The sequence below is a fragment of the Gopherus evgoodei genome, chromosome 2, assembly GCF_007399415.2.
Source record: "Gopherus evgoodei ecotype Sinaloan lineage chromosome 2, rGopEvg1_v1.p, whole genome shotgun sequence".
NCBI classification, from domain to species: Eukaryota; Metazoa; Chordata; order Testudines; family Testudinidae; genus Gopherus; species Gopherus evgoodei.
The window spans coordinates 174,915,792-174,937,564 of NC_044323.1; the positions used below are offsets into that span (position 1 = coordinate 174,915,792).

Below are 21,773 nucleotides of genomic sequence, written 5' to 3' on the forward strand. Positions count from 1 at the left end.
TCCGTTTCCATGGCTCAGCTTTTCTGCTGAGTATTCTAATTAGTGCAAAGCAAGGTAGTGAGTTTGTGATGTGGGAGTGAGAACTGAGACCCGCCAAATTTCTCATATAGATTCCAAATAGCCATTAGATGGAAACAATGTTTAATTCCTACTGAATCTAGCCTAGCCTAGCTCTAACTGGTGACTTACAAATGAGAAGCTCTGTAGTTCCTTAGCAATGTAGTAAGGCCTCCAGACCCAAGTATGTACTAATGTTACACCTTCAACAGTAAGACTTGCCTTCTGGAAAGACAAGTTTACTAATCAAGTTCTTGCTTGTGGAAGCTCCAAGAGGCTAGATCTCTCACCATGTGCTGTTTTCCTGCAAACAAAGTCTACAGTCAAAAGTTGCCACCCTGTTCAGCTGCCATTAATCAAAAAGTAAATATGCAACCTTTTCAGCCCCCTTGTGTATATTATGATACAGTCTTAAATTACATGTTCACACACTATTGTTTCCCCAGCCCTCCTGTGATGGGACATCCACCCCATACCAGCATGTAAAGGGTGAACAGATCCTAGGGAGGCTGCACAGGAATCAGCCAATAGTAGAGAAGCTGTGAAGAACAGCCAATCCAGGCCCAGCAGGCCCATATAAGAGGAACCACAGGGGAGAACAGGATCAGTTGCTGCTGGGAGCCTAGGCAATGAGGACTGTGTCCCTAGCAGGCTAAAAAAAAGGAGCGGGGGAACAAGAGAGAGTTCCTGGTAGACTGCAGGAACTGAGCAACTGAGTGTCCTGAGGCAAGGGCGAAGAAGGTGCTGGGGCCCTGGGGAATCACAGCAGGAGGCTGCTATTCACAGGGTCTCTGGGCTGTGACCCAGAGTAGTGGGTGGGGCAGGGTCCCTCTTCCCCCCATTCAACACTGAAAAAGTGGCATGATTATTGGAGTCAGACACTAACCCAGGGGTAGGCAACCTATGGCACAGATGCCGAAGTTGGCACGTGAGCTGATTTTCAGTGGCACTCACACTGCCTGGGTCCTGACCACCAGTCCGGGGGGCTCTGCATTTTAATTTAATTTTAAATGAAGCTTCTTAAACATTTTAAAAGCCTTATTTACTTTACATACAACAACAGTTTAGTTATATATCACAGACTTTAAGAAAGAGACCTTCTAAAAACGTTGAAATGTATTACTGGCACGCGAAACCTTAAATTAGAGTGAATAAATGAAGACTCGGCACACCACTTCTGAAAGGTTGCCAACTCCTGCACTAACCCCTGGAAGTGGAAGGCACACAGATGATGACACAGCTGTAGGGCTGAGTCACAAAGAGGGTGCTGTGGCTCCTGAGGCTGTGAGAGGTGCTACAGACAGATGCAGTGACAGTGCGCAAGCCACAGACGTGGGTGCTGGCCTCAAGCTAATCCTCAGAGTGACCAAGAGGAGGCGCCAGTCCCGCGGTGAGTGATGCACCCCATGACACTCCTCACCTTATTTAGAGAATGGATAGCTATTTGATATTTCTTTTTATCCTCAACACTGAATGTGTGGCCCCAGGCTTTATTTAATGCACACCATCCAAACCCTGCACTGAATACAAAATTATTAAATTTGCACGAGTGTTTCTCTGATGTTCTCATAGTATGAGTAGTTCACAAACATTAATTCATTTATCTTCACAACACAACACTTCTTATCTTCTGTGGGATTAAGTGGTGTTATTATCCCCATTTTACAGCTGTGGAATCGACGCGAAATTAAGGTCAAAAGTATCCACTAAATTTTGGTGCCCAACTTGAGACATCCAAAGACTGACTTTTCAGAGTATTTAGCATTTTTACAGCACTATACATGTTCAAAGCATAGCTCAAATCAACTTCAGTTGAAGTTCTAAGTGCTCGGCGCATATGCAAATCTGGTCTTGTGTCTCCCAGCGGGAACCCAGAAAATGAGGGACACACACAGGCCAACTGTGAAAACTGAGATGCAGTTAACTGACTTGCCTAGCACTTTGTGGCAGAAGCAGGGACACAATCCAGTTCTCCTGGGTGGTACTCAGCTGCTTTTTCCATAAGACTATTTGTATTCTTCCAGCAATCCTCTGTCTCCGTAGGACCCCTGCCTCTTCCATCTTCTGCAACAAATGAGGCAGGGGTCCTACAGACAAAAGTTTACTTCACTACACAACTCTGATTCATTTCCTAAGCACCATCCATTTTATGTACAAATGAGACAGGTATCCTCTGGAAAAAAATAGTATGTGATAAGTAAAGACTATATCATAATGCATATGCCCAAGAGGGTAACATTAAAGATGCAGAGGCACCCTTAATTTTGGCATTTCCTAACTTCTGAATGCTTCACTTTGCAACCTTACTATCATTAAAAACATACTTTTTCGTATGTACTTTCCTAGTTTAAAAAACAATAAAAAAAACACACACACACACACCCAGAGAGATTTAAAACAAAACAAAAAACAACACAACACAACACAACCTAGGAATTCTACCTCATGTAGCCATATTTACCCTCAACTCTGGTCATAAGCAGGTCCATTTGGACCTTTAGATCCATAGCACACAATCTTCTACCATTTGTACTAACAGAGTAAATGGCAGCAATAGGAGATCATTATCTTCTGAACACTAATCACTGGGAAAGAGGGGGAGATGCCTAATTTGCTATTGCGATTCACTGCTATTTGTTGACAGCAAAGAAATGTAGCTGAGGACTCCTAGGTTCAATTCCAAATTCTGTGAGGGAGTGCGTCGTATCCATGGTTATAGACTCTTCTGTCCTCCACTGTGTCTATCCACCATCACCATTCTGCATTTCTGACAATAACTATTATATAGGGAGCTGCAATCTAATGTACAGAATGACTTGCAAAATGCAAAACCCCAGTGAATGCATGATCAAATGGTTTGGTTTTTTTTAAATTCAAGATAAATGCGCACACACATACAAAAGCAAAGAGACAGCAACACACAGAGGAGGCACAGTGAATATTCAGAAGAGACTGAAAACCACCTGCAATTCACATTCTAATATAATACTTGGGCACAAAATATTGGTATGTGAAATAAATATACCTACTTCATACTATTCCTTGTAATTAAGGAAAACAATCCAGGAAAAAGAAAATGGAGGAGAAGAATGAATAGCAGTCAGGAGAAAGAAAGAGAAACTAATAAGAAGACAAAACTGACGTCAGGTTTTTTTTAAGCAAATTAATTGCATTAGTTTTAAAAAAGCTAAAACACCAGAAACAATTAAACTCAAAGTCTCCCCCCAGCTCATTTGCTAATAATGCAAATGACAACTGCATTCCTTCGATCAACTTGTGTCCTTTGTTACAGATGAGCAACCTCACAATGGTCAGAGAGATTGCATGGGCTAACAAACAGCATGACTGTCTGACTCTCAAATCCTAAACTACATCAGTCTGGGCCTCCTACTTGGAAGTATCCAAAAATAGCAGCTTACAGACCATTCACCACTTGGGAGAAAGTGAAACAGATATTTCTAAAACTTGTTTTGAAAGTATGTTTTTAAGACAGATTCTGAGAATAAAGGATGCAGACTATTAGTACAGCACTTTGAGCCCGATTCCACCCTTCTCATCTACATCCTGCATTCCCACTAAGGGAATGTCGACACTGGAGGTGTAATTATACCCCACTTGCTCTGATTCAGCTACCTCATGTGAAAAACAGAAGTGTAGTCACAGCAGCACAAGCAGCAGGAGACGCTAGCCACCTGTATATCTACCTAGGATCACACTTGGGGAAGCCAGGTCATCCTGCTCACCACACTGATGTGGCTACACCTCTTTTTTCAGTGTACTAGTTCAATCAAAGCAAGTACAGGTATGTCTGCTTTAGCTGGAAATTACATGGTCCAACTCCAGTGTATTATACAAACCCTTATTATGGTTGCATATTTAGAACAACAGCTTCTTAAATAACCCACAATCTCCCGCATCCCATGCCAGCTGATCAAATAATTGGTCCTATCAATGTTCATAATATAGTTTAGAGAAGTGCTTCCTCAAAGCCAGTCTGATGTTTGTTGAGGGAAAGCCCCTGGCAGTCCGGGACAGTCTGTTTACCTGCCGCATCCACAGGTTTGGCCGATCGCGGCTCCCACTAGCTGCAGTTTGCCGTCCCAGGCCAATGAGGGCCGCGGGAATCGGTGCAGGCCGAGGGATGTGCTGGCAGCCCTTCCCGCAGCCCTTATTGGCCTGGAGCGGTGAACTGCAGCCAGTAGGAGCCACGATCCGCCGAACCTGCGGAAGAGGCAGGTAAACAAACCGGTCCGGACCACCAGGGGCGTTCCCTGAACAAGAAGCGGCCTGACTTTGAGAAGCACTGGTTTAGAGTAATTAAAATCATGTTCTTCAACTAAGAATAGAGTTTGAAAGTTTGTAAAATAAAAATCCAAGAACAATCTTGCCTACACAATCTCTTCTGCTTTCTCTCTGCCTGGTACATATTCTCAAACCCAAATCCTCATTAAAATTATATTTGACTGTTCTATATGGGACTGTTTTGCTAATGATGAACATATAATTGAAATTCTTTGCTCAGAAATTGATATTTTGAGAGCCTGGACTATCTCCCAACATATGAACTATACAAGGACATTTAAACCACTATTTATAGAGAACAAGCGTATACCCATGGTTCCTCAAGGTTTTTCCATCTTAAAATAAGCAACTGAAACATAATATTAGATAAGGAGTCATGGCTACACATTTGAACCCCAATTCTGCAAACACTTATGTATATGCTTAACGTCACACATGCAAGTACTCCCACTGACTTTGACTGAAGTCATAGCAATTTTCCCCCCATCCCCACTCCTGCTCCTTCTTCAAAAAACATGAAATTGCCAAAACAGCTCTCCAACTGTCAGTACCCTATGCATTTATGGCTCCGCACAAGTTGAATACATTAGACAAGGAGAGCTTTTTGGAAGAACAGAGAAGGATAAATGCTTTACTCATCTAATGACCATCCCTGCTTTATGAAAACGCATCATATATAGAGATGTGCTGTGTAATTCTGCTTATGTATTTCATTACGATTTTAAGATGACTCATAGTTTGTGCTCCATCCTTGGAATGGGATAAAGTGGCTATGTAGCTGTTTTTACATTTAGAGTCACGTAGTGACATAATTAAACTTTGGATCAAATCTGCCCTGATGTTTGTCTGGGGACATACAGTGGCACTTAATTTTGGTATTTTGATATGCCTTGTCATGAAGGCTCTGTTTAAAAAACAACAACAAAAACATAAGTTACTGACTTAGGCAAACTGATACAAAAACATACCATATAACAAAACAAAACTATGGCGCAAAGAAAAATAGGCACTACAATGGGAAAGATTTTTCCCAACTCTAATCCTTAGAACCACCTTGAAATCTAGAAGGGAATCTATCTGATGTGGGCTTTCAGACAATGTTTGGAATGTATGGAAACACACAGAATGAGAGTGTCTTGCTTCACTGGAGGACTTAACGAGAAACTCTAGGACAACTATGAAAAGGAGAGACTAAAAATAGTTTGTTCTTCCCATGAAGAACAATTTGCATTCCTCCCTGTTTGTTATGCTAAGAGAAATCTAGCTTAGCCATATAACAGGCTGTTAATACCTGTCAAACTACTAGCACACATCTTGTTGGAAAAGATTTACCAGTAAGTGGTTTCTGCTGACACACTGAGCCCTGGTTTACTCTAGAAACTTATGCTGGTACAACTATGGGTATGTCTACATCTGCAATTTTGCAGCGCTGGTTGTTACAGCTGTGTTAGTACAGCTGTATAGGGCCAGAGCTGCAGCGTGGCCACATTTACAGCAACCAGCGCTGCAAGTGGTGTTAGATGTGGCCAAGCTGCAGCGCTGTTGGGAGTGGTGCATTGTGGGCGGCTATCCCACAGAGCACCTCGTCCCATATCGGCGCTGTGGCTTGTGGGAAGGGGAAGGAAGTGTGATAGTCTTTCCGCTTCCTGTTCCTGTTCCAACGCCCAGCGGTGCTTTGTTACACATGCGGAGCAATGTGGCAGCATTGTGATTGTACAGCGCTTTTTCTGCAAATTTTTTTAAAAATGGATCCTCAGCAACTGACAATCTTATTGATGAATGTTGCCAGCACATCGCGCTTGGCAGTGGAGCTATTCCTTCAGCTGCAAAGTGAGAGTGACAGTGAGAGCGACAGTGAGTCAGACGATGATATTGAATTGCCTCACTGTGAAGACAGTACATTGCTTGTGGCAGTAACAGGTGTGCTCAGCTCCCTGGACCGGCGCGTTTGGGCTCAGGAAACCAGCACTCAGTGGTGGGATCAAATCGTCCTGCAATCCTGGGATGATGAGCAGTGGCTGCAGAACTTTCGGATGAGAAAAGCCACTTTCATGGCACTGTGTGCTGAGCTCGCCCCTACCCTGCGGCGCAGGGACACGAGATTTAGAGCTGCCCTGCCTGTGGAGAAATGGGTGGCTATTGCAATCTGGAAGCTGGCAACTCCAGACTACTTCAGATCGGTGGCAAACCAGTTTGGAGTGGGGAAGTCTACTGTTGGAATGGTGCTGATGCAAGTTTGCAGGGCCATTAATCGCACCCTGCTAAGAAGAACCATGTGTCTTGGGAACGTGCAGGACATTGTAGATGGCTTTGCGGAAATGGGGTTCCCTAACTGTGGAGGGGCAATAGATGGGACTCATATTCCTATTCTGTCACCACCCCACCTGGCATCAGAGTATGTTAATCGCAAGGGTTATTTCTCCGTGGTTCTGCAAGCGTTTGTGGATCACCGTGGGCGTTTCACTGACATTTACTCAGGATGGCCTGGAAAGGTGCGCGATGCACGCATCTTTCGGAACAGTGCCCTGTTCAGGAGGCTGAGGGCCGGGACTTTTTTCCCAGACTGCAAGATCACAGTAGGGGACGTCGAAATGCCCACTGTGATCCTTGGAGACCCCGCTTACCCCTTAATGCCATGGCTCATGAAACCGTATACAGGGAAGCTTGACAGGAGCAAGGACCGGTTCAACTACAGGCTGAGCCAGTGCAGAATGACTGTGGAGTGTGCTTTTGGCCGTTTGAAAGCTCGCTGGAGGTGTCTTTATGGGAAGCTAGATTTGATGGAAATCAGCATCACCGCTATTATATCCGCGTGCTGCACCCTCCATAATATTTGTGAAGGGAAGGGTGAAAGATTCAGTGAGGAATGGACCTCCGAGGTTCGACGCCTAGAGGATGAGTTTGCTCAGCCAGAGAGCAGGGCTAATAGGGAGGCCCAGGAAAGGGCTTCAAGGATTAGGGATGCTTTAAGGGAGCAATTTGATGCTGAGAGCCAGCAGTAATGTTTGATGCATTTGATGTGCTTTGCTCTACCTCATTGTGTATTATTTACCACTTCCAGCAGCAATAAAACGTAGTGAAAGAAATAGAAAAAAAAAAAACTTTATTCAACATACAGTACAAAACATGCAAGGGGGTAGGGGTGGTTGACAGTACATTTACAGGTTTTACTATGTCCTATTTTGATCAATATTCACTGTCTGTTGCACGTCAGCATTACTATGCTGCAGAATGATGGGGGTGGAGTGAACAGGGTAAGAATTATAGTTATCAGGGCTAGTAGGTGATCTTATAGGTGTTGGGGGCAGCTGGGGATAATAAGGAACTGGCTGCTGGAGAAAGTTGTTTTGTGAATATACAGGGTGACAAGGAAGAGGGCTTTGGGAGGGCTGTGGGTTAGCACGGTACATATTTGTCTGCATGGCTACAAGAGACTCGAAAGACTCAGTTTGGCGAGACAGGAGGCTTATCATCTGCTTTGTTGTTTTTTTGGCAGACAATTCCTTTCTCCTGCTTTCTGTTTGCCTACACAATTCCTTTCTCCTGCTTTCTGTTTGCCTCCATTCATATACAGTCTTTCTCCATTCGTCTGTCTTCCTACTTTCCCTGTTGTAGTGGCTCAGAACAGACTTGATCAATTCCTCTTTTGATTTCCTAGGATTGCGTCTCAAGTTCTGCAACCTACGTGAGGGCGGTGATACCGCTGCAGTAGTCAAGGTCCCTAGAAAACAGAGAGATAGAAACATGTAATACACAGAGGCATCATTGTTTATTATCAAATTTTGAAGGACTTTTGAGACTTTAGGTAGCATCCTTCTCACATACCTCACATAACACAGAGAGAGCAAGCAAGCTAGGTCATGGCGAGCAATGGGGTGACTGTTTTTAGCAAAAATTACCCCTTGGGAGTGGGAATTGACCACTGGGTCGCTGGAGTTTATCAGCAGTGGGTACAGGGGGTAGCTGGTGTCCTGAAGAAGGGACAGTAGTGAACAGGAAGGTGGTGAGCTAGGTGCTTGGGGGGTTGGGGTTTTTTTTGGTCCGCTTTCAACCCGTCCTGATACTGGGGGGTGGGGGGTGGAAACGCGGTGCTGGATGCCTGCACACTGCATGGCTGCCTCCGTGCTGGGAGGGTGGCTGGGGAACATGGCAGCACACCGCAGGGCTGGATGCCTGCTTGGGGGTGGGGGGGGAACACCAGAGCAAACCGCGGGGAAGGATACCTGCTTGGAGAGGGGGTTCGGGGAACACCGGAGCACACCGCGGGGAAGGATACCTGCTTGGAGGGGGGTTCGGGGGACACTAGAGCAAACCGCGAGGCTGGATACCTGCTTGGAGGGTGGCTGGGGAACACGGCAGCACACCGCGGGGCTGGATGCCTGCTTGGAGGGTGGCTGGGGAACACGGCATCACACTGCGGGGCTGGATGCCTGCTTGGAGGGTGGCTGGGGAACACGGCAGCACACCGCGGGGCTGGATGCCTGCTTGGAGGGGGGGTGGGGAACACCAGAGCAAACCGCGGGGAAGGATACCTGCTTGGAGAGGGGGTTCGGGGGACACGGCAGCACACCGCAGGGCTGGATGCCTGCTTGGAGGGGGGGGTGGGGAACACCAGAGCAAACCGCGGGGAAGGATACCTGCTTGGAGGGGGGTTCGGGGGACATCAGAGCACACCGCGGGGCTGGATGCCTGCTTGGAGGGTGGCTGGGGAACACGGCAGCACACTGCGGGGCTGGATGCCTGCTTGGAGGGTGGCTGGGGAACACGGCAGCACACCGCGGGGCTGGATGCCTGCTTGGAGGGGGGGTGGGGATCACCAGAGCAAACTGCGGGGAAGGATACCTGCTTGGAGAGGGGGTTCGGAGGACACCAGAGCAAACCGCGGGGAAGGATACCTGCTTGGAGGGTGGCTAGGGAACACGGCAGCACACCGCGGGGCTGGATGCCTGCTTGGGGGGGGGGGGAACACCAGAGCAAACCGCGGGGAAGGATACCTGCTTGGAGAGGGGGTTCGGGGGACACCAGAGCAAACCGCGGGGAAGGATAGATCAAATCAATGGGCTATTCCACGTTTAGGCATGCATGCAGGCAGCCATAACCAAAATCCTCCTCTCCCAAAACATTGAAATCTACTTACCACGAGCACGATCCTCAGCTTCCTCCTCACCGTCAGCTTCCAGCTGCTGCGACTGGCTAGCCTCCTCCGGGCTGGAGAAGAGATCCTGGCTGCATGTGTCCTGGGACTCCGGGGTGTCTCCTTCCACGCCAATAGCCTCTCTGTCTCCGTCCTCTACACCATCCCCCACTTCTCCCTGCTCTGAAATCTCCATCGTGCTCCTAGGATTTGCGGTGGGGTCACACCCTAGTATGGCATCCAGCTCCTTGTAAAACCTGCAGGTTGTGGGGGCAGCTCCTGAGCGGCGATTTACCTCACGGGCTTTGCAGTACGCACTCCTCAGCTCCTTAATTTTACTCTGCACTGCAAGGCGTCCCGTTCATGGCCCCTTCTCATCAAGGACTGCGATATCTGACCATACGTATCATAATTTCTCCTTCTGGAGCGCAGCTGTGTTTGCACAGCCTCTTCTCCCCACACACTAATGAGGTCCTGCAGCTCTGCATTGGTCCATGCTGGGGCTCGTTTGGTGCGTGGAGGCATGGTCGCTGAGTGATTGATAGATTAATTGCACTCCACACCTGGCTGAGCAAACAGGAAGGGGATTTTAAATTTCCCGGGGCATTTAAAGGAGGGGTCAGGTGAGCACAGGGCAGTGGAGTTTGCTTGATTACCAGAGAGGCTTCCTCAGGTATGCTGGGATACCTGCTTATTCCACGGAGGTCAACAAAAACGCTGGTGAGTGTCTACACCTGATGACCAGCGCTGGTGATCCAGCACTGGATCCTCTACACCCGAGGTTCGACCGGGTGTACAGCCAGCGCTGCAAACAGGGAATTGCAGCGCTGGTAATGCCCTGCAGGTGTGTACACCTCCTACGTTGCAGCGCTGTAACCCCCTCACCAGCGCTGCAACTTTGTGGTGTAGACAAGGCCTAAGTTGCTCAAGAATGTGGAAAATCCACACTCCTGGGCGATGCAGTTACGCCAATCAAACTCCCAGTGTAGAAAGAGCTATGTCAACCAGAAGGCTTCTCCTTTCAACACAGCTGCTGCCTCTTGGGAAGGTGGAGCACCCACATCAATGGGAGAAGCTCTCCTGTCAGCACAGGTAGCCTCTTCACTACGCATTACAGCTGCACAGGTGTAGACTGCTGCAGTAATGTAAGTGTAGACAAGCCTTGAGAAAGAGGACTTGTTACCTCATCTGAATATAAACAAGGTGCAGGTGGATTTCAGGGATAGCAGTTTTCAGAGAGGGATTTTAGGTGCAGCCAAGCTAGGAGATAAGAAACATGATCTTGTTGTTTTCTTGTCTGGGTTATACAGCAGGTTGAAAACGATACTTGCTCACAACCTGTTAATCTTTTTTTCCCCCTTATGTTGACTATAATAGATTATGCTAAATAACATATCATGGTCAGCTAATCTTCACCACCTCTGAGAAGCTGCCAAAGTGGAGCACTCCCAAAATTATAACCACTATACACTGATGTTAAATAGAAACGGTTATGTAAAAGTTTCATCTCTAAATCAGTGATTCTCAGACCTCAGTGATTCAAGAGCCAAATCAGCAATTAACATTACCCAAAAGAGCCACAGTAGTATGAATTCATTGTTTCATTTACTTTTTAAAATTTATTTATATATTCTCACAGCAAAATGACTGACCAAGTATTCTCCAATTGGTTAATAACATATTAAAAGCATTCTGATTGGTTTACAGCTTAGACTGGTTAATAATTAAGTCACACAGTATTTTAATATATGCTGCAAAGAGCTGCAGGAGACACATTAAAGAGCCAACAGTGGCTACCAAGTCTCAGTCTGAGTATCAATGCTATAAATGGTCAGAACTGGATTTTTTTTTTTTTTTTTTACCATTTGACAGAGCATTAGAGCATATAGACACCTTTAAGGATGAAGGCAATCCCCCATATGCACACTCTTAGCTATGATTAAATGAATTGTCAAACATGCACAGAAAAAAAAAATAGAAGAGATCAAAACAGGTACCCATTAACTGTCTCCTTTCTCCGACTCCGACTAATGTGTGTGTCAGTTCTACAGTAGCCTATAACAGCAAGATCCCAAGAAGAGAAATAATATACATACAGAACCAGACAGTTAAGAGGAATAAGCCTATTGAAACACTATAAAAGATCTTCTTACTAAAGGCTGCGTCTTCAAAATCACTGGGTGGGTTCAACATGGTAGAGTCTTTGTGCAGAAAATGCAGAAGCATAACTTTGTGCTCACTAGTTTGAAACTGTCCTAGTTGAGTGGGCTAAGGGGTGCACTTCACCCTTTGTTTCTAGGACATATATTCTGATCTACCTTACTGAATTTTTAGGTTTTCTTCCCTCAGCTAGTTGGTCAATAAAGAACACATTAATGAACAAGTTTTCTTCAACACTTCTGCTCATAAGATGTGGGTTTATATGGCCTGATACGTTGGGTTTATGCCAGACCTTGTTTTTCGTTAGGGTGGGGATGGGGGAAAAAAAGAGGCACAAGTTCTCGAGACTTATTAAAATGAGATTTTTTTTATCATGATGGAAAGATGTGATATTACGGTTCCAAACAGACAGACAGACCCCTGACTCAGATTTCCTTCTGACTGAGGTATAGGCAGTAATAGTAGACACTATAATTGTTGCAAAATATGACGCCTGAACTCAGAGCTCAAATGGAGGCTTGATTAGTGCCATTCACACACACTAGTTTAAATCTCTGTACTTAGGGCAACTGTAAAAATGGGGATTATAATGCTTACTCACCCCCTTAAACTGGTTTGAGACTTCTAAACAAAAAAAGGACTACACTAGGTAACTACAACTTTGGGTATGGCTACACTGGAGAGTTGCAGTGCTGGTAGTGGGTTTACAGTGCTGCAACTTACTCACCGTCCACACTTGCAAGACACATACAGCACTGGCTGCACTCCTGCTCTGCCTGGGGAATAACGATTGCAGCGCTGGTGATGCAGTGCTGCTCCACCAGCGTGGCCACCAAAAGCGCTGTAATTGGCCTCCAGAGTATTCGGAGGTATCCCAGAAAGCCTGTTCAGCCACTCCGCTCATCAGTTTGCAGTCTACTGCCCTGGCCTCAGGTGACCCACCCTTTAAATGCCCCGAGATTTTTAAAAATTCCCTTCCTGTTTGCTCAGCCAGGTGTGGAGTGCAATCAGAATCTTTCCAGGTGACCATGCCTCCATGCTGACATAACCTTATTCCCAGATTCTGGACCTTAGCGTCCAAAATTTGGGGGTTAGCATGAAAACCTCCAAGCTTAGTTACCAGCTTGGACCTGGTACCGCTGCCACCACCCAAAAAATTAGAGTGTTTTGGGGCACTCTGGTCCCACTGAAAAACCTTCCCTGGGGACCCCAAGACTCAAATCCCTTGAGTCTCACAACAAAGGGAAATAATCCTTGTTCCCTTCCCCCCTCCAGATGCTCCTGGAGAGATACCCAGACATAAGCTCTGTGAAACTACGCAGAGTGATTCCCCCTCTCCGTTCCCAATCCTGGAACAAAAGCACTTTCCTCTTCACCCAGAGGAAATGCAAAATCAGGCTAGCAATCCAACACACAGCTCTCCCCTTGATTTCTTCCTCCCACCAATTCCCTGGTGAGTACAGACTCAATTTCCCTGAAGTAAAGAAAACTTTAACAGGTCTTAAAAGAAAGCTTTATATAAAAAAAAAAGAAAGAAAAAATACAAATGTTCTCTCTGTATTAAGATGATACAACACAGGGTCAATTGCTTAAAAGAATTTTGAATAAACAGCCTTATTCAAAAAGAATACAAATTAAAGCACTTCAGCACTTACATTCATGCAAATACCAAAGAAAAGAAACCATAGAACTTACTATCTGATCTCTTTGTCCTTACACTTAGAAACAGAAGACTAGAAAATAGAACTACTTCTCCAAAGCTCAGAGGAAACAGGCAGACAGACAAAAGACTCAGAGACACACTTCCCTCCACCCAAGGTTGAAAAAATCCGGTTTCCTGATTGGTTCTCTGGTCAGGTGTTTCAGGTGAAAGAGACATTAACCCTCAGCTATCTGTTTATGACACGCCCCCCAAATTGCAGACAGTGGGGAAGCTCACTGGCGGCAATTTCCTTCTAGAACTTGAAAATAAACAGATTAATACAACACATGCACCTTTACATATACTACTAAGTATATAACTAACAGACTTTTACATTTTAAGAACACTTTTTAACTACTGGATTCTGGGAAACTCTCACGGGAGAGTGCATCAGCAACTTTGTTAGAAGCTTCTGTGATGTGTTGAATTTTAAAATCAAAATCTTGGAGAGCTAAACTCCAACGAAGAAGTTTCTTGTTGTTCCCCTTGGCAGTATGAAGCCACTTTAGTGCAGCATGGTCAGTTTGTAGTTGGAACCGCCGTCCCCAAACATATGGGCGTAGCTTTTCCAGGGCGTACACAATGGCATAGCATTCCTTTTCACTGACTGACCAGTGACTTTCCCTCTCAGACAGTTTCTTGCTGAGAAACACGACAGGATGGAAGTTGTGATCTGTTGCTTCCTGCATGAGCACTGCTCCTATACCACGCTCAGATGCATCTGTGGTTACTAGGAATGGCTTGTCAAAATCCGGGGCCCTGAGTACAGGGTCAGACATGAGTGTTGCCTTAAGTTGGGTAAAGGCTTTTTGACACTCATCAGTCCACTTAACGGCATTTGGCTGGGTGTTTTTGGTCAGGTCGGTCAATGGGGCAGCGATTTGGCTGTAGTGTGGTACAAATCGCCTGTAGTATCCGGCCAAGCCTAAGAAGGATTGGACCTGTTTCTTTGACCTTGGGACAGGCCACTTTTGGATAGCATCCACCTTGGCCTGTAGGGGGTTTATGGTTCCTCGACCCACCTGGTGCCCCAGGTAAGTCACTCTGTTTTGGCCTATTTGACACTTTTTGGCCTTAACAGTTAGTCCTGCCTGCCTGATGCGCTCAAAGACCTTTTCCAGGTGGAGTAGGTGTTCGGGCCAGGAGTCTGAAAAAATGGCCACATCATCGAGGTAGGCAACTGCAAATTCTCCCAGTCCAGCTAGTAGACCGTCTACCAGCCTCTGGAAGGTGGCGGGTGCATTTCGAAGGCCGAAAGGAAGGACATTGAATTCATACACCCCCGTATGGGTGACGAATGCTGACCTCTCCTTGGCAGGTTCATCTAGCGGTACTTGCCAGTACCCCTTGGTTAAGTCTATGGTAGAGATGAACTGGGCACGTCCCAACTTTTTCAATAGCTCATCAGTACGTGGCATTGGATAGTTGTCCGGACGAGTTACAGCATTTAGCTTACGGTAGTCCACGCAGAAGCGTATTTCCCCATCTGGTTTGGGTACCAGAACCACTGGAGATGCCCATGCACTGGTAGATGAGCGGATTATACCCATCTGTAGCATGTTCTGGATCTCCCGTTCTATAGCAGCTTGGGCATGAGGAGACACTCGGTAGGGTGGGGTTCTGATTGGGTGAGCATTACCTGTATCAATGGAGTGGTATGCCCGTTCAGTCCGTCCTGGGGTGGCTGAGAACAATGGGGCGAAGCTAGTGCACAGCTCCTTGATTTGTTGCCGCTGCAGACGTTCCAGGGTGGTTGAGAGGTTCACCTCTTCCACGCCACCGTCTTTTTTTCCGTTGTAGTAGACACCGTCAGGCCACTCAGCATCATCTCCCTGGACTGTAAACTGACAAACCTGTAAGTCTCTGGAATAGAAAGGCTTGAGAGAATTAACATGGTACACTTTAGGCTTTAGTGAGGAATTGGGGAATGCTATGAGGTAGTTTACAGCTCCCAGGCGCTCTTGGACCGTGAATGGCCCTTCCCATGATGCTTCCATCTTATGGGCCTGTTGCGCCTTCAAGACCATAACCTGGTCTCCTACCTTGAAGGAACGTTCTCTGGCATGTCTGTCATACCAGGCCTTTTGCTTTTCTTGAGCATCCTTTAGGTTCTCTCTAGCAAGGGCTAAAGAGTGTCGGAGGGTGCTTTGTAGGTTGCTTACAAAGTCCAGAATGTTAGTTCCTGGAGAAGGCGTAAACCCCTCCCATTGCTGCTTCACCAACTGTAATGGCCCCTTAACCTCGTGACCATACACAAGTTCAAATGGTGAAAACCCTAAACTGGGATGTGGTACAGCCCTGTAGGCAAACAGCAACTGCTGCAACACTAGGTCCCAATTATTGGAGAATTCGTTGATGAATTTTTTTATCATGGCCCCCAAAGTTCCATTGAACCTTTCCACCAGGCCATTGGTTTGATGGTGGTACGGGGTGGCAACCAAGTGATTCACCCCATGAGTTTCCCACAGTTTTTCCATGGTCCCTGCCAGGAAATTAGACCCTGAATCTGTAAGGATGTCGGAGGGCCAACCTACCCTGGCAAAGATGTCTGTTAGGGCCAGGCATACAGTGTTAGCCCTGGTGTTGCCTAGAGCTACTGCTTCTGGCCATCGGGTAGCAAAGTCCACTAAAGTCAGTACATACTGCTTTCCTCTGGGCGTCTTTTTTGGGAAAGGGCCCAGAATATCCACAGCTACTCGCTGAAATGGGACCTCAATTATGGGGAGTGGCTGGAGAGGGGCCTTGACCTGGTCTTGAGGCTTACCTACTCTTTGGCATACCTCACAAGACCGGACATACTTGGCAACATCCTTGCCCATCCCCTCCCAGTGGAAGGACTTCCCCAACCGGTCCTTGGTTCTGTTCACCCCAGCATGGCCACTGGGATGATCATGGGCTAAGCTTAAGAGCTTCTCCCGGTACTTAGTTGGGACCACCAACTGTTTTTGCGGCTGCCATTCTTCCCGGTGTCCACCAGAAAGAATTTCCTTGTATAAAAGTCCTTGGTCTATAACAAACCGGGATCGATTTGAAGAGCTGAGAGGCGGTGGGGTGTTCCGTGCCGCCGCCCACGCTTTCTGAAGGCTGTCATCTGCTTCCTGCTCAGCCTGGAACTGTTCCCTTGAGGCTGGGGTCACCAGTTCTTCCTCAGACTGTGGACTTGGGCTTGGTCCCTCTGGAAGCGATGTAGGTGATGGGGTTGTTTCCGTTGCTGGTGAACCGCTCTCCGCTGGTGCACCTGAGGGTATTTCAGGCTCTGGCTGAGCCTTTTGGGTATGGCTGTCGTGCGCTTCTGCCAGTTCTGGCTCGCTGGCGCCCTCTGGCGTTGAGTTTGAAGATGTGGTTGCACTTGCTGGTGCTGGTTGTTGTTCCAGTTCCGGGCCTGGGACTGGAGATGCTGTGGCTGTTTCAGTGGTAGGCATGGAATCCGGGTCCACTACCTCTGTCTGGGTCTCTGGTAACACAGACGGGGCCTCTGTGGACGGCTCAGGAACAGGAATGGGTCTGGAAGCTTGCCTGGTTTGGCTACGGGTAACCATTCCCACTCTCTTGGCCCGCCTCACCTGGTTGGCCAAGTCTTCCCCCAGTAGCATGGGGATAGGATAATTGTCATAGACTGCAAAAGTCCACATTCCTGACCAGCCTTTGTACTGGACAGGCAGTTGAGCTGTAGGCAAGTCTACAGCTTGTGACATGAAGGGGTAAATTGTAACTTTGGCCTTTGGGTTGATGAATTTGGGGTCAACGAAGGATTGGTGGATAGCTGACACTTGTGCCCCCGTGTCTCTCCACGCAGTAACCTTCTTTCCGCCCACTCTCAAATTTTCCCTTCGCTCCAAGGGTATTTGAGAGGCATCCGGGCCTGGGGATCTTTTGTGTGATGGTGGTGTAATGAATTGCACTCGCATGGTGTTCTTGGGACAGTTGGCCTTGATATGTCCCGGTTCATTACACTTAAAGCATCTTCCATCTGATGGGTCACTGGGCCGAGGTGAGTTACTGGAGACTGGTGAGGTTGAAGAGTAGGGTATCTGTGGCTTTACTTGGGTGGTATGGAGGGTCTTTGGCTGTCCTCGGTTGTAGGGTTTATGGTCTGTGTGCCCCCTGGGGTAATCGTTCCCCTTGACAGTAGCTTTTTTGCTTTCTGCCAGTTCCATCCATTTGGCTCCAATCTCCCCCGCCTCAGCGATAGTTTTGGGATTTCTATCTTGTATGTACCGTGTGATGTCTTCAGGAACACCATCCAAGAACTGCTCCATTTGTATGAGGAGGTTCACTTCTTCCAAGGTTTGAATGTTGTTTCCTGTTAACCAGGCCTCATAGTTTTTTGCAATGTAGTAGGCGTGTTTGGGAAATGACACCTCTGGTTTCCATTTTTGGGTTCTGAAGCGCCGACGGGCATGATCTGGGGTTATCCCCATCCTGTATCTGGCCTTGGTTTGAAAAAGTTTATAGTCATTCATTTGCGGCTTGGGCATTTCAGCTGCCACCTCTGCTAAAGGTCCACTGAGGTGTGGCCTTAATTCTACCATGTACTGGTCTTCGGGGATGCTGTACCCAAGACAGGCTCTTTCAAAATTTTCTAAGAAGGCCTCGGTGTCATCACCTGCCTTGTAGGTGGGAAATTTCCTGTGCTGTGGAGCAATAATTGGCGCCGGGTTGTTAGGGTTGGCTGGCACATGGAGCCCAGCTTTTGCCATCTCCAGTTCATGTTTTCTCTGTTTTTCCTTCTCTTCATTCTCTTTTTGTTGTTTTTCCATTTCTCGGCGGTGGGCCACCTCTTCTTCTTCTAGTTTTCTTTTGTGGGCTGCCTCTTGGGCTGCCTGTTCTCTTTGGAAGGCTGCCAGTTTGATGCTTTCTTCCTTTTCTTTTATCTCCATCTCTTTTTGTTTCATTTCCAGTTGTCGCCTGTGTTCAGCGTCTTTGATTTGTTCTTCGGCGTCAATCCTTGCCTTAGAAGTCATGGTTCCTGTTTTCTTGTGTTGGGGTGCCCTCCGGTGTTTATCTTCTGAACTGCAGGCTCTCTGTTGCCTCCTGAAGTCTGCCTAGCAACAGTGCTTTTTTCCTTTTCTCTCTCTAGCTAATGTTCAATGAAGGGAAACCAGAAAAACCACTTTATTTGCATGCATATAGAGTGCTGGTATGACTCTCAATGGGAGTGCTATTGCATGACAAAAGACCCTTAACAGTCTTCTCGCTTAACATGCAAACCACAAACTGCTAGAGAGAGCAGAAAAAAAAAATTCTCTCTGGTTCCCTTTTAAAACCAAACTGTTTCTCTCTGCTAAAAAGCCCTTAGCAGAGAAAAGAAAAATATAATATTCCTACTGGCTTCTGGGTTCTGTCTATATCCCGCCGCTGCTACACCATGTTATAACCTTATTCCCAGATTCTGGACCTTAGCGTCCAAAATTTGGGGGTTAGCATGAAAACCTCCAAGCTTAGTTACCAGCTTGGACCTGGTACCGCTGCCACCACCCAAAAAATTAGAGTGTTTTGGGGCACTCTGGTCCCACTGAAAAACCTTCCCTGGGGACCCCAAGACTCAAATCCCTTGAGTCTCACAACAAAGGGAAATAATCCTTGTTCCCTTCCCCCCTCCAGATGCTCCTGGAGAGATACCCAGACATAAGCTCTGTGAAACTACGCAGAGTGATTCCCCCTCTCCGTTCCCAATCCTGGAACAAAAGCACTTTCCTCTTCACCCAGAGGAAATGCAAAATCAGGCTAGCAATCCAACACACAGCTCTCCCCTTGATTTCTTCCTCCCACCAATTCCCTGGTGAGTACAGACTCAATTTCCCTGAAGTAAAGAAAACTTTAACAGGTCTTAAAAGAAAGCTTTATATAAAAAAAAAAGAAAGAAAAAATACAAATGTTCTCTCTGTATTAAGATGATACAACACAGGGTCAATTGCTTAAAAGAATTTTGAATAAACAGCCTTATTCAAAAAGAATACAAATTAAAGCACTTCAGCACTTACATTCATGCAAATACCAAAGAAAAGAAACCATAGAACTTACTATCTGATCTCTTTGTCCTTACACTTAGAAACAGAAGACTAGAAAATAGAACTACTTCTCCAAAGCTCAGAGGAAACAGGCAGACAGACAAAAGACTCAGAGACACACTTCCCTCCACCCAAGGTTGAAAAAATCCGGTTTCCTGATTGGTTCTCTGGTCAGGTGTTTCAGGTGAAAGAGACATTAACCCTTAGCTATCTGTTTATGACACATGCGCCAAACGAGCCCCAGCATGGAGCAATGGCGAGTTGCTGGACCTCATCAGTGTTTGGGGGGAGGAAGCTGTGCAGCCACAGCTGCGCTCCAGCAGTAGGAATTACGATACCTATGGGCAGATCTCAAGGGCCATGCTGGAAAAGGGCCATGACGAGACGCGGTGCAGTGCAGGGTTAAAGTGAAGGTGCTGCGGAGTGCCTACTGCAAAGCCCGCGAGGGAAACTGCCACTCCGGTGCTGCCCCCACAACCTGCCATTTTTACAAGGAGCTGGATGCGATACTTGGGGGTGACCCCACTGCCAATCCGACGACCATGATGGCCACTTCAGAGCAGGGGGGAGAGAGGAGGAGGAGAAAGAGGGGGAGGAAACCGAGAGTGAGGGTACTGGGATGGAGGGAGACACCCCGGAGTCCCAGGAGGCATGTAGCCAGGAGGAAGGTAGCCAGTCGCAGCAGCCAGTACTTGGTGAAGGACAAGCAGAGGAGCGGGTTCCCGGTAAGCGGCTTTTATTTTCAGAATGGAAATATTTCAGGAGAGGAGGGAGGGTTAGGGCTGCATGCATGCATGCATGCCTAGATGTGGAATAGCCCATTGACGTGGTCTATCACGTTGCAGTAATCAGCCTCGGTAATGTCTTCAAAAGTTTCAGCCAGAGCGTGGGCAATGAGCTTGCACAAGTTTATAGGGAGAGCCACTGTGGTCCTTGTCCCGGACAGGCTAACGCGTCCGCGCCACTGTGCCACGAGGGGTGGGGGGACCATTGCTGAACACAGGCAAGCTGCATAGGGGCCAGGGCGGAATCTGCATTGCTGTAGAAGACCCTCCCGCTCTTCCCAGGTGACCCGCAACAGCGAGATATCTTCCAGGATTAACTCCTGTGAAAAATGTTGGGAGACTGTTCAGTGTAGATGCCTCCTGCAGCAGTTTGCTTTCCTCAATGCACAGAAACCCCTGCACATCCCTGAAGCAATCAGACCCCTTACTCATCATTTCATGGCTCCTGTGGGTTATGTGCGCTCTGTTTGGTATGGGAAAAATATGCTAAAGTGAAGACTGTAAACTCCTTCACTGTATGGGAATAACTGTCTGGGTGAGATTATAAACAATGCAGCCTCTGTTAACTGTTGCCATTTTTGCCTTTCGAAAAGTGTCCTTGACTACTTGACTGCCCGTATCATCCACTGCTCAGAGGCTACAAAACCTCAGGAAGAAGCCGCGAAAAAGCAAAGAAGACATGCTGAAAGCAGTTATGGATCACTCTGCCAGAGAGTGTAAAAAACTGTAGGACTGGAGAGAAAGGGAAAGCGTGCTCCGCCAGAGAAACGTAGCAGCTAAGAAGAAAAGCACAAAACAGCCGATTAGAGTCCGCTTGGTGCGCCAGGATGCTTTACAGTCACTTGTAGCCATGCAGGCAGAGCACTATCGTGCCGCCCCCCTCTCCATCCCAAAGCTCTTTCCCTTGTGCCCCAATGTCAGCTCCAAACCCCCTTCCCCAGCATCCAGGTTCTTACCACCACCAGCAGCCCCTAACACCTGTACGTTCACCAACCAGCCCTGAGAACTATGACCCTTACCCTCTGCACTCAACCCCCATCACCATGCAATATAGGCATCCTGAAGTGCAGCAGTCATTGCACAGCACTCCAGACAGGACATATTCAAACCTGTGACTGTACAGTTCCCCACCACACCCCTCTGCCCTTTTTAGGTTCCCAAAATGTTGTGCGTCTGTCAATAAAGTTATTTTCTTTTCAATAAATGAATTCATGGCTTTGAAAACAGTCTTTATTATTGCAGAAAGTCAAAAGATACCTTAGCCCAGGAAAGAAACAGGCATTGCAAATCAGCTTAGGAAAAACAGATTCCTACTAACATTGTAACCACTGCACTTCACTCCCATGCAAGGCACCAAACATTACTGTTGGTTTTCAGCCTCAAATTCCTCCCTCAAGGCATCCCTAATCCTTGAAGCCCTGTGCTGGGCCTCTCTAGTAGCCCTGCTCTCTGGCTGTGCAAATTCAGCCTCCAGGCATTGAACCTCAGAGGTCCATGCCTGACTGAATGTTTCACCCTTCCCTTCACAAATATTATGGAGGGTACAGCACACGGATATAACCACAGGGATGCTGCTTTCCCCCAAGTCTAGCTTCCCATACAGAGATCACCAGCGCCCTTTT

At 47.0% G+C, this 21,773-nt stretch overlaps 1 protein-coding gene across 5 annotated transcripts in view; it reads right to left on the bottom strand.

The window, feature by feature from the left end:
* Nucleotides 1–21,773, bottom strand: part of ECI2 (enoyl-CoA delta isomerase 2) — an 80,423-nt gene that overhangs the window by 50,985 nt on the left and 7,665 nt on the right. The gene's annotated exons all lie outside the window — the stretch shown is intronic.